Source organism: Molothrus aeneus, chromosome 5, assembly GCF_037042795.1.
Source record: "Molothrus aeneus isolate 106 chromosome 5, BPBGC_Maene_1.0, whole genome shotgun sequence".
NCBI classification, from domain to species: Eukaryota; Metazoa; Chordata; class Aves; order Passeriformes; family Icteridae; genus Molothrus; species Molothrus aeneus.
In genome coordinates, this window is record NC_089650.1 from 28467014 (window position 1) to 28482885 (window position 15872).

At 34.3% G+C, this 15872-nt stretch overlaps 1 protein-coding gene across 5 annotated transcripts in view; it reads left to right on the forward strand.

The window, feature by feature from the left end:
* The window catches only part of MGAT4C (MGAT4 family member C), a 326567-nt gene that overhangs the window by 170358 nt on the left and 140337 nt on the right, over nucleotides 1-15872 (forward strand). For 2 of the 5 annotated variants that reach the window (XM_066549702.1, XM_066549706.1), the window contains one exon: nucleotides 6159-6207. The exons of 2 other annotated variants lie outside the window; for them this stretch is intronic. The gene's annotated coding sequence lies outside the window, so the exon portion shown is untranslated. Of the gene's footprint in view, nucleotides 1-6155; nucleotides 6208-15872 lie in introns of all 5 variants that reach the window. One more of the 5 variants, XM_066549703.1, reaches the window with a different exon arrangement.

Sequence of the window (15872 nt, forward strand, 5' to 3'; positions counted from 1 at the left end):
AGGAAAATATCACCATTCAGTGCATCCCAGTGATGTCCTGTGGATCCTCTCTGTCTGGTCTTCTTGGCAGTGAGGGTAAAAAAAAAAACCCACAGAGGCCAATGGATTAATATACATATTAATAAGCCAGGTGGGAATGCCCAGATACCTTTCCTGAGGGGGAGTAATTTTGACACAGTCTCCTGCAGCAGACTTCTGAAGCAGATCTGTTTTTTCACTTTGTATCATGCACAGTCCTGTGCTGCAAGGTCTCTGGAATCTAGAAGCACATGGAGGGGTCTCTGATGGGTTATGACACCTCCTATGCTGCCTCTGTTGTGAATGTCCCGTGGATATGGCCTTCCTGGGGTGGAGCAAGGTATACAGCTCAGACAGTTTGTGTGAGGGAGGATGAGTGTTCACTGCCTCTGATCAGTGGTTACGACACACATCCAAAATTCTCCTCTCCCCGCCTTGGTTGGTGGGAGTGCGTGCAAACCTGGCCTCAGCAGATGAGTCTGTAGGCTATGGCCTCCCCCACTCTGAACTCAGCTAGACCTGATTTTCAGAGCAGCTACAGGTTTGGCTTTCTTGTGGATACATTTTTCTCCCTCAGCCTTGTTTGCTTTTTCTTAGACCTGAAATGATTGAATAGTGTCACCTTTACCCTAAGTTCCCTTAGATGTCTTAACTCACAGTCCAAAGTTTCACTCAGGAGGCATCTTTAGGTTCCAGGTGGGCTTCAGTGGTCACAGCTTCTTTATAAAGATTTCAAAAGTTCTTCACACCAATGTTTAAGCCATGAACCATAACATTTCAGTCTCTCAGACATCTACTCTGTGGATATTCTCTACAGGCAATCACTATAAAAATATTCTGACTGTGAATTTTTAACATTATGGAGAACCAGAAGATTTAATTTCCAGTGCATACTTAAATTTTCAGAAACCTTCCTCCAATTTTGGGCTAACAACATGCAAACACTAAATACTTATATTTTAGGGAACAGTGTGAGTCTTTCTAACTTGGTTTAACTTGTTCTAAAATTTCCAAAGAAGTCTTTATGTGCAAAAGGTCATTCAAACTAAAGCTAAAATTAGATATGAAGTTCATTATTTCTTAATTATTTTCTACACATTAATTCAACTAATTCTAGAATCAAGTTTTGTCTTTTCCAACACTGAATTATGCATAATGCAAATTAATTTAAGAATACTTTCAGCAAGTAGAGCTGTCGGTTTGGATGCCATTGTTTTTGTCAAATGGCATTGAGATTAGTAGTCTAAAAGATATGGAGAGTAGGATCTGTATCATGGGGCAGTTTTTCCAGTTGTTTTAAGAACTGACAGGACTTGGTTCCTGGATAAAATGTTTAGCAAGGTCCCAAGACACCCATAGTCAAAGCAATTCAATCTGCATTCTTGTTGTGCTGTGAGCGGTCATTTCCCCAGTGCTATCAGGCAAGTGTCAGCGGTGACAGCTTTACAAACCATGAACTCCAGTGGAAAAGCGCAGTTACTTATCTGGCTTCATCATACACAGAAAACAAGGCTGAGTCAGACATTTCCAAACTCTATATCAAAGTACTCATGGAAAACCTTAGTAGCTTTTTTTCCTCTCTTGCACCCCAAATATTTTTTGTTCTGTTCACAATATCAAATGTTGTCTGCTGTAATTACTTGGTCCGAAGTATCCAGTAATCCTGGTTTAAGATGCTCCCACTTTTTCTTTCCATTCCACACCACTGTTGTTTGCTGTTCCATCCATACGGCTTGTGGCTCCTTAACCAGCCACAATTTGTTGGCAGCAGCTACTGGTAGAGTCATTTGGTGAGTGGGAACAGCAAACTGATTCAGGTTTTAAAATGAGTAATCCCACCTTCTGTCCTCATTACAAAAAGGACATGGAATAGTTTCAGTTGGTATTTCCACCAAACACTTCTTATCATGAAATCACCTCTTGATGCTCACAATGTTTTGGTTTCATTAAAAAGTCAAATTTATTTGGAGAATATGAAGAGGCAATGTTTATTTATTTTTAGCAAGGAAGCTGATGAAACAAAAATAAATGCTTCATTGTATAAAATTGTTTCAAAAACATCGAGCATCTTAAATGAGTAAGTAAAGAAACAAATCAGAGGGAAAGGTGCAGAACTAAAGATCCAGTGACACATTTCTGACTCACATACACTAAAGCAGCTGTCTTCTACACATGACATGTTTTGTTGAGTTTTCCTGTAGCTGGCGTCAATTTCTGAATTTGCAGCTAATTATTCGATTGCATACAAATTGTGAATAATGGGTGGTACTATAAACACAAAATGTTTTGATTTTTGCTCTTAGGAATAAGTGCTGCAAACAATGGAAATCAGATATTTGTGAAAAAAACCCAAAACATTTAAGGAAGATGAAAATATATCTGTGAATATGACCATGTTTCTATGTTGCATAGAAATACAGTACATCTTTGGTTTTGCTTACTAATTGTATAAATAATTGTGCATAACAGAAAAAGAAAAAAATCCAACAAAATATCACTTTTTTAACAAATGAAAGCCAAAGAGAAAAGGGCGTAAGTATATATAAGTATTCCCATCCTACGAGATATTCTTCATTTTACCTATGACATACAAGCTCTAAGAAATTTCTGTGTTTATCGATAACTACATTACAAAGTAGCTACCTTTAAAGGCAAGATATCTACAAATATCTCCAATAGCATTATAAATACAAGAGGGTTTTACACACATGCTGGTAATGGGAACCATATTTAATATTCTCAGGGTGTTTGGATATTAAAATGAAAATATTCCCAGTAATGTTCACAAAATCAAAACATTAAAGAATGAAATATTTTTTATAAATGACCTTTATGATTGATCATAAATGGAGGGTTAATGCTGTGGAATCAATCTTAATCTGAATTCTATTCTAATTTTATTCTATTACATGTGTATTTATAAATATTTTTTACATTCCTGCCATTTTACTAAACTAAGAAGTTTAGTAAAGTTACTTAAAAAGTTGTTGTACAGAACAGGAGACAATCTTCTGTCATTAAAAAGCAGAAGAAATTGCATTCAAATGAAAAAATAAATCTGAATTTTTAGGTCAATCTATTAAATCAGGTATAAAAGAAAACGGAGCTAAATAATAACAATTGAAAGTCTGTGCTGAGTAGCTCAGCCTGGGAAATTGTTCTTAATTGAAACAATTTCCTTTTCAATAGCAAAATCATTTACTTCCTGGAACTGAACAAAGTCATAATTTTTGCTCTAAGGAATTTGTGAAGATCAAATCATACCATGAATCACTTACTGAAATTACAAAGTAATTAATAATATGACTTAGGCTTCATTTTAATATCTGTTCTCTTGAGGGAGTTGTCAGAGTGCTGGACATCTCTCATCTGTTTTTTGTGTTGGGGGTTTGTTCTCCAGCAATTTTTAATGACATAATATTTTCATGAAAGGCAGATACTGATATTCATGAACATAGTTTGCCTTGAAATGTAATTGAAGTCCTGCCTTTTATCCTGTTTGACCACTTTTCTGGTACTTCTATCTATATATAATGAAAGCAAATTTCACCTGGAATATGCCTACAATGTCTACCAATGATTTTTACTCAAAAATCTAATAGATCTAATAGTACTTGAAGTTGTCATTCAGGTGTAAGACCATCTTTTTCTCCTTGTATCCATTTTCACAAATGTGGATTGGTAGAAAAATTCAATAAATTTAATTATGATATTTTATATTAATTGAAGAAAATACTATGGAGAGAAGAACAATGCAGTGGAAGGACTTTAGATCATAAATGTGGATATATGTTGTTTACATTGCTGGTCCCCAAATATGGAATATATTATTAAGCTGCATGGTTATCTAGTTTTTGCAGTGACTAGAAATAGTTGTCAACATAACAGCGTAGACTGGAATGATTTTTAGACTAAGATATGATAGGAAAGGGTTGGAAAAGGTAAATGGAGTTCATCTGGGCTCTTTGAAGCTTTCTAGTTATTTATGTTTCACAAAATTACTATTAAAAAAAACAGTGATCATTCCAAGACCATTGTTAGATTTGAGGTTTTATAATGCAGCTCTCTGGTTACTCTTGATTCATAAATTCACCAATTTTGGTGGACACAGAACACATACCATGCTACTGTTGATGTAAGGGTAACAACATTTTGCATCTTTTCTACTGCCCTGCTCTTCTGGTATACCACTAGGTATATGTAGCTACTTATTTCTTTATATATTCTATTCAATACACGTGTATAAAAGATACATTCAAGACATGTAGGATTATTTCCATTTACAATAAAAGTAATTTAAATGATTTCATATAATATTTTAAATGAGATCATGTAATTTGTAATTGAACATGTATATAAGGAAGTTTGTTTATTTCTTTTATCTATACCAAAAAACTAAAATAATATCTAGGTAGTCTATGCCCTCCTTAGGGCAAGGATTATTCAAAAGAGAATATATTTCTCTCAACTCTATAGAACTTAAACTTACATTTATGTTTTTTTACCTTTGTAATTTATAATGGAAGCTGAAATCTTGAAAGCTTTATATCCCTAATATTCAATATACTTTATATTCTACATATCTTTGTGATTGGAGGAAGAAATAGTAGAATAAAATATACAACCCAGGCAGACAGCCCTTAGATGTATTGGAGAAAAAAACTAAAATTAACTGTAGAATGGAAATGTATGGCTCCAAAAATGCACCATTTACTGAAAACATCTATTGTAAAAGTCTTATATCACCCTATTTCTGTATATTTCTAAATTTATGTTCAGATGGGTTATTTTCAATAAGCTAGGCTAGCTTTGGCAGACTCATCTATCAGTTTTGTTTCTTTCCTTGGCCACAGGTGTAATCCAAGGCTAGTGGTTTTCTGTATAGGTGCATGATGATATCTTGATTACTTTCTCTGTCAGAAGTTAAAATAAAGCCTTAATCTATATATGGAAAACTTCATAGTGTTTGAATAGAAATCTTGTTAAAATATTTACATGTGAAGTTAAGTAATCAGTTCTAATTTCATCTTTTGTTGTTTTGCTGTTTCATTGCCTTTTGAAATATTACTGTCTAAAATATATAGCTATAGAAGAGTTTCTGGTATGTGGCATGTTGATAGTATTGCAGAAGTAATACAGGTCAACTTCAGGCTTCATTTGTGCAGGCAAACTGTCAGTGCTGACTAACAATCAGTTAAGGTTGGTACATGTGCAGGTTCTCAATGACAATTTTTACCTACCAAGAAAGATGTGATTAGAAATAACTGGCAAATTAAACTATAACTCAGACAGTTATGCCTGTTTCCTCTGATGCTTTCTTGCAAATGCATACATGCAAATAGCAAAATTAGATCTCAAATTAGAATTCATGTTGCTGTCATGCCAGATCTTAAGAGTAATTTTTTGGCTGTTGGTTTTTTGGATTTTTTTGTTTGGGTTTTTTTCAGTCCTCTTTTAGACATAGAAGAGTTTGCTGGAGGGGTATTCACGTGTGGTTTGTCTCTCTGTTTTTAAGTACTCAGTCATTAACACACTCTGTAATATAAGTAGATTGTCTGTCCTCTGTCCATGCACAATGTTTAACCAACTGTGCTTAAAAAATTCAGCCCTGTTTAGCTTCGGAAATTTGAAAAAACACTGCTGTACCTTTTTTTTCTTTGCAATCTATCCTGTTTGGCTTACAGTTCTAACAAACACAGTTCTTTACTGTTAATGTTGCTCTGTGAATGACTGAATGCAACTGATATATAAATATTTTGTCCTTTAAAAATATTACCCTGAATCTCCAGCCTAACACTGACAGGATGGCCTGTATGGGGGACATGGTTCAAATAGTTTAAGAGCAAACACATTCATTTGAATGTGACCCATAAGTGTTCAGCAGGCTCAAAGGGCTCCCATAGCAGGAGGAAAGTACTCAATTTTCAGAAGCTCAGTACACCAGATATATCTGTAAGTAGCAGAAATGCCTGTCTAGGGGAGAAGTTACCTGAAATCACCACTCGGACAGGGGAGGGTTAGATTACATCTGCTCAGTTGTAACTGACAAAATTTCTCCTCTTTTATGTGCTGAAAAACAAAGAATCAAGAGTTGAACTTTGTAGTACAACTAATGCAATGCAGTCTATATTTTTCAGCAGCTCCCCACGGCTAGATTCAGATATGCAGTGGAAAACCACAGGAGGACTGGTGAGCAGTTAAAGATTTTACTTCCTTTTAGCACCTTTGTGGCAGGAGGCTAGAAGGTGATATTTGTATTATACATGAGGAAAGTTAGAGAGATTGGCCTGGTCATTACTGATGAGTCTAGCTTGAAAAGCAAGCTGAAGGAAATGCAGGCAGTAGCGAGGGACAGTTTGCTTCACAGTAGAAAGAATGGATTACAATTTGTTGCTTGTTGTGTGCTTCTACCGTTGTAAAAGCCTGTTAATCACTATAAAAACAATTTCTGAAATACCAGTGAAGTACAGTAGTGGTTTCACTGATAATGCAAAAGCGTTCATGTGTTTCTAAAGGTAGATGCTTAGGCGTGACAGCAGATATTTCAGATCTGTGAGTCTTGAAACACAGACGCAAGCATTATTTCATTAAGAACATTCAGAGGACCTAAAGTCTATAGTTATATCCCAATATGAATAACATGAGAAAGTTTAAACCAGACTAAAGAGAAAGAGAAAGTTTTGTCTTGTGGTTCATAGCTCATGTACAAAAGCCATCTATTTTTACAGGCACCCAAATGCTGTTTTAAAGACACTCCAGCAGTTGTTTAATGCAGTTTCCTAGTATGAAATAATCTAATTTACATATAGATTAAGAATCTATTTATGGCATCTGTGATACAACAAACAAATTTGGGGGTCACAAAATCTTTATTGTATCTATTCAGTGCTGTTTGATTTCTGTTTGCATTATAGTCCCATTAATGTTACTACTTTAACATACAGCATACGTCAAACATTTCTTACCAAAATGGCCTGAATTCATGAAAACCTTATCAATAGTCAAGTGTTAGCTTTAATTACTTAATCTAAATATACTTTGAGACTTAAACAAATTGGGGCATCACATATTGCAATTCTACTGCCTACTGGAGAAATATCAGACATATGTTCTCTATTATAAAAGCAGTCACAGTGTCACAATATTGAAGCTAATATATAAACATAGTTATATGCAAACTACAAGTGCATTTAAATGGTAGGATTTTTTAAAATATAAAGCAGAAAATACAAAGAAGGTTTCAGCTTTGAGTTTGCTACATTTTCCAAACTTTATGATCAACACTGAAAACTAAAGTTTTCAGCTGTTAGGATAATTGCCTTTGTATCCTGAAGCCATTCTTTTAAGTAAAATGTTTCTGAAGAATCTGAGGAGTCCATAAGAATGATGTATATGTGGTCACATATTCCCATTGCTAGAGAATGAAAAGAAATTTCTTGCAGAATTTGTTGATAATACTAATTTTATTTTATTTGATGTTTCTTCTTTAACTTCAACAGTTTAGTACATTTTTAAAATTTTATTTTATTGTTTCAAAGCGATATAATTGCTCTTTCATATAGTTACTTTTTTTATTTGATTTCTCTACCTTATTATGCCACGTGTTCCATATATTCTCTGTTGGAGATTCTATTCTGCGTGCTTCATTTTTTTAATTCAATTTTCTATTAAATATATTCTGTTAATGCTATTGATGCGTGAAACTCTTCACCTTTGAACTGGTTGACTTTGAGATTTAATGGTGCATGCTTAATATAGAATTAACATAGGTTTTTGCATTTAATATAAAATTTCTAGGTAATCCATCAGTTGTGGGATCTCTTCTTGCTTCAACGGTGTGTATGGAAATATTTGTCCTCCTTTGTCAAGTTTTTGGGTTTTGTTTTTTTTTTTTAAGAGAAGCCCGTTTTTGCTATGTCTCTAAATTAAGAGAAGAAATTATTTTGAATGTGAACATAAGTTTCTGAAATTTAGGAGAGTTTTCTATTCTCAGCAGGGAGAATGAGTCTGATTTATAGAGTCAGCCTATATGATAGGGCATGGGCAAGTATGCAGCAGTAACTAGGAGAGAGGCAAGTTTGGAAACTAAACTGATTGAAAACTTCATCAGAAGGCAACAACTAAGACATTGGATCTGAACATGCTAAAGCTATAATAAGACTGCAGTCATGTAGCTAAGGGTCACATTACAAAGCATCTACCAAAGACTACTGAAATAATACTGTGCAAGGGTCTTTGAATTGTCTGAACTTCAAACAAGTGAAATGTTGTTTCTATGATGGTTTATTTATTTATGTAGTAAACAGCATACTTTATAAGACTAAACTCTATTTTTAATTTTTTTTTCTTTTTTTAATAAAATCTAGAAATGTATAGTTTTTCCAAGTCTTTTTGCTAAGAAGATACCATTTGCCTATCTTCTTTCTTCAATTTACTAGGAAATGCAATGACTTTGTGATGTTTTTCTGCCTGCTTGGAATCAAAAGTAAAACCTGTTTCATGAATTCAATAGAGCACTTAATTAACTCTCTACTAACATCCAGACTAAAGAAAGCATGGAGGATCTAACAAATGATACCAGTTTTTCAATTCCACAAGGGAGGACCAAGCAGGTTCAAACGGAAGAAAAGTTAGGGAAAATCATCCATCTATCCCTAACATATTTAGACAGGGAGATCTAGAGCATGAAGAATATGTAAGTTCCTTAGAAGGATGACTAGCTGTCATCATAGTGATGTGAAAAGAAGCAGAAGAGTGTTTTAGAAAATTTATGTGGCAATTTAGTTTAAACTCTGATAATCTGGATTGAGCAGACTCCATTTCCTGAGAGAAACTACAAGTGTATAGGAGAGAGAAAAACAAAAAGGAAATTAAAGGGGAAACTCCCCACCCCTCCACCCCCCTGCCAAACTCTGAAAAAAACATGCCCAAAACACATTCCTCTTGTAAAATCACCAGCTGGACTTTTTTCATAGAAAGAGGGGTAAAGGTACTTTTTGTCTTTCAAAGAACTCTGATTATGATACCTACTAGGTGATGTATTGCTCCCCACAATAGTTTTCAGCAGTAGTCACTATAAGTCTCTGAAATCAAGGAGGTACTTTGTCTGATGTTCATGCCTATGAGGTACTTCAAAACAAAGCTGTTACAAACACAAGGTCTAATATCGTTATACACTAGTCCCCAGGAAAAATGCTCTGCTCTTGCTAATGTACACACACATGCCATGTCTTTTTCATAACATGTGCCCTATCACATTTCCTCTAGAAATATGCTCACTGGAGAATAAGAGGAATGTTTAGTGATTTATGATTAAAATCAGAAATACCAAAATGGAATCTTGATGCTTTGCAAAAAACCTGTTCTTTAAGAAGGGGAAGAAGACTGGTTTGCGATATGAAAGGGTTAAAAGAAACATCTACACAAAATGCAGACAATGCTGAGAACTGGATTGCTTCTTAACACCACAATGCAGCAGTTTGGACCTGGCTTGTTTAATATTTCACATGAAGAATCCTCAGAGACTGACTTGACAGTCACAGCATTTTTGGAGTAAACCAACAACTTCAAAAGCAGAAAGTCACCACTCCAGATGGTATCTACACAGAAGTGTAAAAAAACCTAACTCTGCAGTGACTGAACTGACAATAGAAAGATACAGTCCCTTACTCTAAGCAGCCAAATGGCTCAAATGTTTACTAAGCTAAAATTGTAGCTGTGCACTGATTTCACTGAATCATGCAGAATTGTTGAGTTTGGAAGGGACCTCTGCAGGCCACCTGATCCCACCCTGCTGCTCAAGCAGGGCCACATAAGGTCAGTTGCTCAGGACCATGTCCAGCTGGTTTGTGAAGATCTCCAAGGATGAAGACTCCACAAATGCTCTGAGCAGTGTGTGCCAGTGTAGAATCACTACACAGTAAAACAAGTGGGTTTTCCATCTGATTCCATTCATGTTAAGATGGAGTGGAGTCTCCTGTGTTTATGTCCATTTGCCTCTTGTTCTCTTTTAATTATGAGTTTAGCTACATATTTTATCATTAAATGTTATAAATTTTCTCTGGGACATTTTAAACCAGTCAAGTCTTTACATCAAAATGTGACAACTTGCTGTTCAAAAAATAATTAAAACATGGGACTTAGAATATCATGAAATAATGAAACATAGCCAACACAGACAACATATGTTGTCTACAAAAAAAAAAAACAAAACTAAACATCTTTCACTCAGTTCTTCATTTAAATTGTAGATGTCAAAAATGTAATGAAAAAAAGAAATTTAGGAACATGCTGTATTCAGACTTGCAAAAGTTTGTTCATTTGGTTTCATATGGAAGAACCTGTAAAGAAAGTAAAATACTGATGGAAAGAGAGGCAAGGAAGATACAGATATAACTCTCTCTATATATATAAAATACATATAAAAGTATGTAAAAATACTTTTTTTGGTCTATGCTGCTAACTACATCTCTTAACATGCCCAGCTCCAAATGTGGAATCTTTATCTAACAATCAGGGTGAAGGGGTTTTCAACAGCAGTGAGTGTCTATAACTCCTTCTATCGATTGTTCAGTTAAAAGAGATAATGAGAGAATTTTTAAACATGTTGAATCATTGGGTGGATCCAAATCTCTGTTTCTAGGAAAATGTGTTATTCAGATGGCTAATATTGTGTGTACCAGACAAAATAATTTGGAGTGGATTTTTTTATTTTTGAAGGCAATACTTCTACACTTGGCCAAGCACCAGAAACTCTTAATTTCTGGTTTACTGGTGTTATAACTTGTATCATAAAATATCATTTACAGACTGCAATTTTCTACTTCCCTTTTTCTTTTATTAGAAGAAACTGGGTTTTTCTTTGGCCAAATATGATCATTATATTTAGATTCCTAGTGTGAAGCAGTTGTCAATTTCTTATCCTCAATAACAAAGTCAGTGATGTATATCTATACAGATATATAGATATATAGTATAGTAAAGTGTCTTGGTTTGAATAGATAGGTGTCTACTAAGTAAGGCAAGAGTCTCTCTTGAAAATGTAAACCCTTCCCTCTGAATTATTATAATTTTGAAATTAAGGGTCTCTCAGGCAAAGATATGGGAGTAGGAATAGCAGTTCTTTATTAGGAAAAATAAAAAAAAAAATGCAGTAATACAAAACAACACTGACAGAGTCAGAATGTGACCTGACACCCTGTGGGTCAGAGTGCTGGTAGTAGTCCAATTGAATGGTGGCTGCAGTCCTCCTGGCGTGGCAAATGTGGTTCTGTTGAAGCAGTGATCTGAAGAAGGGTGTAATTTTACTCTGAAGGTCCAGTGGTGGTGCAGATGGGCCTTATCTTCCTCTGGGAATCCAGTGGGAAAAGGCTGCCTGTGGTGTTCCAAATCTCAGATTATAGTCAGGAAAATGCTTGGCTCCTCCCCCTGGGCAGAGCATCCCACAACGGGGTGATGTAATTTTATCAGTCATGCAGCAGGACTCAAGGGCCCATGAACAGGAGATATTTCTCAGAGGGAGGATGGGTTGTGGAAGAGATAAAGAAAACTGCCCCACCTGATTTTAACAGGTGGCCCATTAACAGAAGATAACTGCCCCACCTCTAACAGATGGCAGTGGTGGAAGAATACATACCCCCGGCCACATCTCGCATTTGCAACCTGAGACATAAAATTAGAAGTTTTTTAGATGTAAGATGGAAAAAAATGTCATTTCTTTATTACTATGTAAATATGAGGGGTTTTTACAAATCACTTAATGTTTGATAAAAATGGAGTCAGGCCAGAAAGTAAAAAAGAAAGAAAGATGTCCAAACTGTTTGTTCAGTAAATTGAAACTGAAGATTGAAAATGGAAAACTTTGATTTTATTCTATGTCTAAGGGTGTGTTTTAGCTTTTTTTTTTAACACAAGTTATATGAAATATTTATCTTAGAAATGGATTATTTGCTTACTCTGCTTCTTGTTCACCCCAATCTTCTGATGTAATTACTGCTTAAGAAGGCTAAGTTAAGAACGTAGTATTATATATTTGAGAGTATTTATCCTCATATATTACACTCAGGAAAGGCTGAAATACATTTTCAGGAACAGCCACTTGATGTACTGTGCAAACAAATACTTCATGTGACCTTTCAGAGAAAAAATATTTCGTGATTACTATAGACAGCCAATTAAAACAAATAAACAAACAAACAAAAAAAACAACAAAAAATTCAAATTCTTTACATAACTTTCACTTTCTCAATGACAAGCTAAAATCCTGTTCATGTTGCCGTGTAAGTTGATAAGTCAGTCTCAGACAACCCCAGCTTGCCACAGTACGAGGTGTTGTAAAAAAATACCACTGTTGTAATAAATGTCCTCATATATGAAAGATGAAATATGAATTGACCTATTTTATACTCACAAGCTAAAAATCTTGTGTTTCTAAGCTTTAGTTAATTCAGTCACCAAGATGTTCTGAAAACCCAAAGGAGCTTAAGTCCAGGATTTACATGTCTAAAGTGGCTCATGATTATTTCAGGATAAAATAGCAAATACCCTGCCACAATCATTTTTTCAAGTCCCTACAAGATAATTCCATCCTTAACCAGAAGGAGAAAGTAGAGTAAATTAGGGAGTTTGTGGGTGAGTTTACAAACCTGTTCATGCTAAGCAGATTTTGTTGCACAGTTCAATTTATGATTCAATACACAGAGTAGTCAAGAACATAACAGCATAACTATCCATGAGGATACTCACACTGTTTCATTCAGAGAAACATTTACAGATGATGGTTAAGTATTATATAGATAAAAATGCTTGGGGATTTGTGATGGTTCTGGTTTTATTGATTGGAGGATGATACTGATGTTGCTACAATTCCCCCAGTAAATTAAATCACCTAGACCAAAATGAGGCTTTGAATCAAAAAAAGAGGTTTCCATTTTTTCAGAGAGTGAATGCTATGCTTTTCACTGATTAATAAGTAGAGTTGAATACCTAGAAGAAACTCAGAAAATAAATTTTAGGTAAATCTCTGAAGTTTTAATTTGTACTTGGACTGTGAGCAGTGTATAAGACAAAGGAAGAATCAAAAATGCTAATTATTTTTCATGATTTATATAATTGTGAAGGGAAAACCATAATGAAATCAAGGTGCTGTGCCTCATCAGAGCTGAGACCTGATTTCAAATATCACCTCTTATTCTCTTGTACATTGTCCTTTTATTGAAAGGTTTCACTTTCTAAAGTGCATAGTGGCTACAGCTAAAGGACTCGAGTTAAAACAGAGGAGAAGATATAGAAAGCAAATAATGTTTGCATGTTTAGTAATTAAGTAGTGCAAGACTAAATATGCACAGTTAAAATTTTTGGAAAAGTCATCTAATACTGCATCCATTTCATAAAACTATGTAAAAAAAGCAATTGTTGTGCATATTTTTTCATATCAAAGGTAGAATCCTGTGTCTAACCTTGAGTTCATTGTTTTCTGGATCTAATTGACCCTTAAGTATTAATACCAATATTAAAATATGTCATAACAATATACACAGAAAAAGAAAGTGCCTCCTTCTTTGCACTGATTGATCTAAAAAAAGAACTTTGTCCATCATGTAGCCACAATATACCCTTAGCTGGAACAACAACAGAGTTAACAACAGGGTGAATGTTTTTCATTTTTCCTAGATAATGAAAGTTTTAAAATCCCTATTATCAAAGTTCATTTTGTTGTTTAAGAATACAGGACAGCAAAAACACAAGGGAAAAAAAATAAGACAATCATTCTGCAAGACTAGAAAAAAAGCTGGATGAGAATTTATTTTACAAATCTTTAGAAATATTTTTCTTTCTTACATCTGGGTGTTCACATGTCTGCAAGAATGAGTGTGTTTGTATATAAATTCCATCATGACAGAAACTTCAAAAATATTTTATCAATAACGTAGTCATTACCTCACTTCAGATGTTTTTGCTTGGTCTTTGAAATCGGTATGATTCTGCTGAAGTTATAAGAGCTATGTTTTGTTATTTATTTTCATGAGCAAGCTAGTCTTCCTAAAGTGAACTAAGTTCTTTGCTAGTTACATGTACAGTTACAAACTAGTACATGTCCCCAGAGTCTTTCATTTTCCATTCAGCCATCTTTTGCCATATTTTTTGATTAACTCTGTGTTCATGTTTTTCTTTTTATTTTAAAGAAATAAAAATAATTGTTAGAATAAAAAATATAGTAAGCCTCTGTGAATGAAGTCATTATATACTGTAACTTTTTTTGTATAAGTACTGTGCCAAACTGTAGTGCCAGAGAGGAATTTAGTGGAATACAGATTTAGATACAATTGGCAGTTAGCTCGACATGCTTGCTTCTTCTTGCAGTATAATATGCACTAAGTACCACTGGTAGAGGTTTATTTTGTTTTATGCTGCTTTTTTTAAACATATCTGTGAGAAAGAGAGAGTAGAACAAGTTTTCTTTCCTTGTAAAGCCTCCAAGCTTCAGAAACTGAGTGTCATTAACAGTGATAGGAGAAACCTTCAAGAAAAAAATTGCCACTTGAAGCTAATGAATGCACCTACTCATTTAGAATGCTTTGCTCACAACTTAGAAGCTCTCATTCATTGTCTTTTTTTTTTCATTATACCCTGGTCTTATTTCAAATCCATCCCAAAGTAATTTTTGATTGTCCTGTTGTTCTCTCTAACCTTGTGACCAGATTTAACACTGCATGTTTTCCCAAAAAAACTTTTAAGCACTCTCTCTGACACAGTCTGAGCCCCAAATGCACAGGCCCAGGTAATTCCATTCATACATGCATGTATACACATGGTTTGTATTCACAAGCTTTGGCATTTTTACTGCTCTATCTGTGTACTCTTGTAGCCATGTGATTTCCTAATGATATAAAATTTCTAACTCATATTGATCCTACCTCCTAATGCCCTTCATTACATCCTTGGGGGTCAGTGTGCTCCTCTTAGAATACATTAGTCATTCATTACTAACACCATAAAAGCCCTGCAGTCCTACAAGAGAAGAGTCTTTCCTTTTACCTTTCTGCTCTCTCACTAATAATAGATAACTCCCAGCTGCTATTTCATTTTTCTTCTGTCATGAAAGCTGTAACTACATTATTAAAATGGCATGCAGCTCTAAAACTACTATCAATTACACTAATTAAGGTCAAATAGAATTGAATAGCACTCATTCTGGAGAACAATGAAAGCAATGTAAACCTCTATTAATTTATTTTAAATCATATGTATATATGACAGTTTCTACACATCTTCTTATTAATTATTTTTAGGTAGTCTCTTACAATGACTTCTCTAGATGCATTTTGCTCTTTTCCATCTGAGAACAAAAGACCCAGATGGAAATTTTTATTTTTATTTTAACTGTGTAAGTAGAAATTACATCTTTTTTTTAAAAAACTGTTTTCTTGGGTGTTGTTTGTGTAAAGAAAGAACATCATGAATTTTCAACATTTGCTATCCCTGAAGCTACAAGGAGGATAACAAGTCAAGGAGGACTTAACACATCTGTAAGAAATATGTTCTAACTAGGTCTAAAATCCAGTTTTACAATGGAAAATGCATGTTTCCTCTCAGCAGCTGTCCCTCACTACTGTCAATCTGAAAGACACACTGTAGGAAATTACATGTAGTGGAAAATAATATATATATTCTAAGAGACTTTTTGAAGGAAATGAATGTTCTGATTTCTGTTTTCTATCATGCAAATTATTTTCATTCTGAATGAGAAGCTGTTGAAATTTTGCTAAAGGAATTAAAAAAAAAACCAAACCAAAACAAAACAAACAATCTGACTTTAAATATTTCAAATTACTTATTAAAAAATGATGGCATTT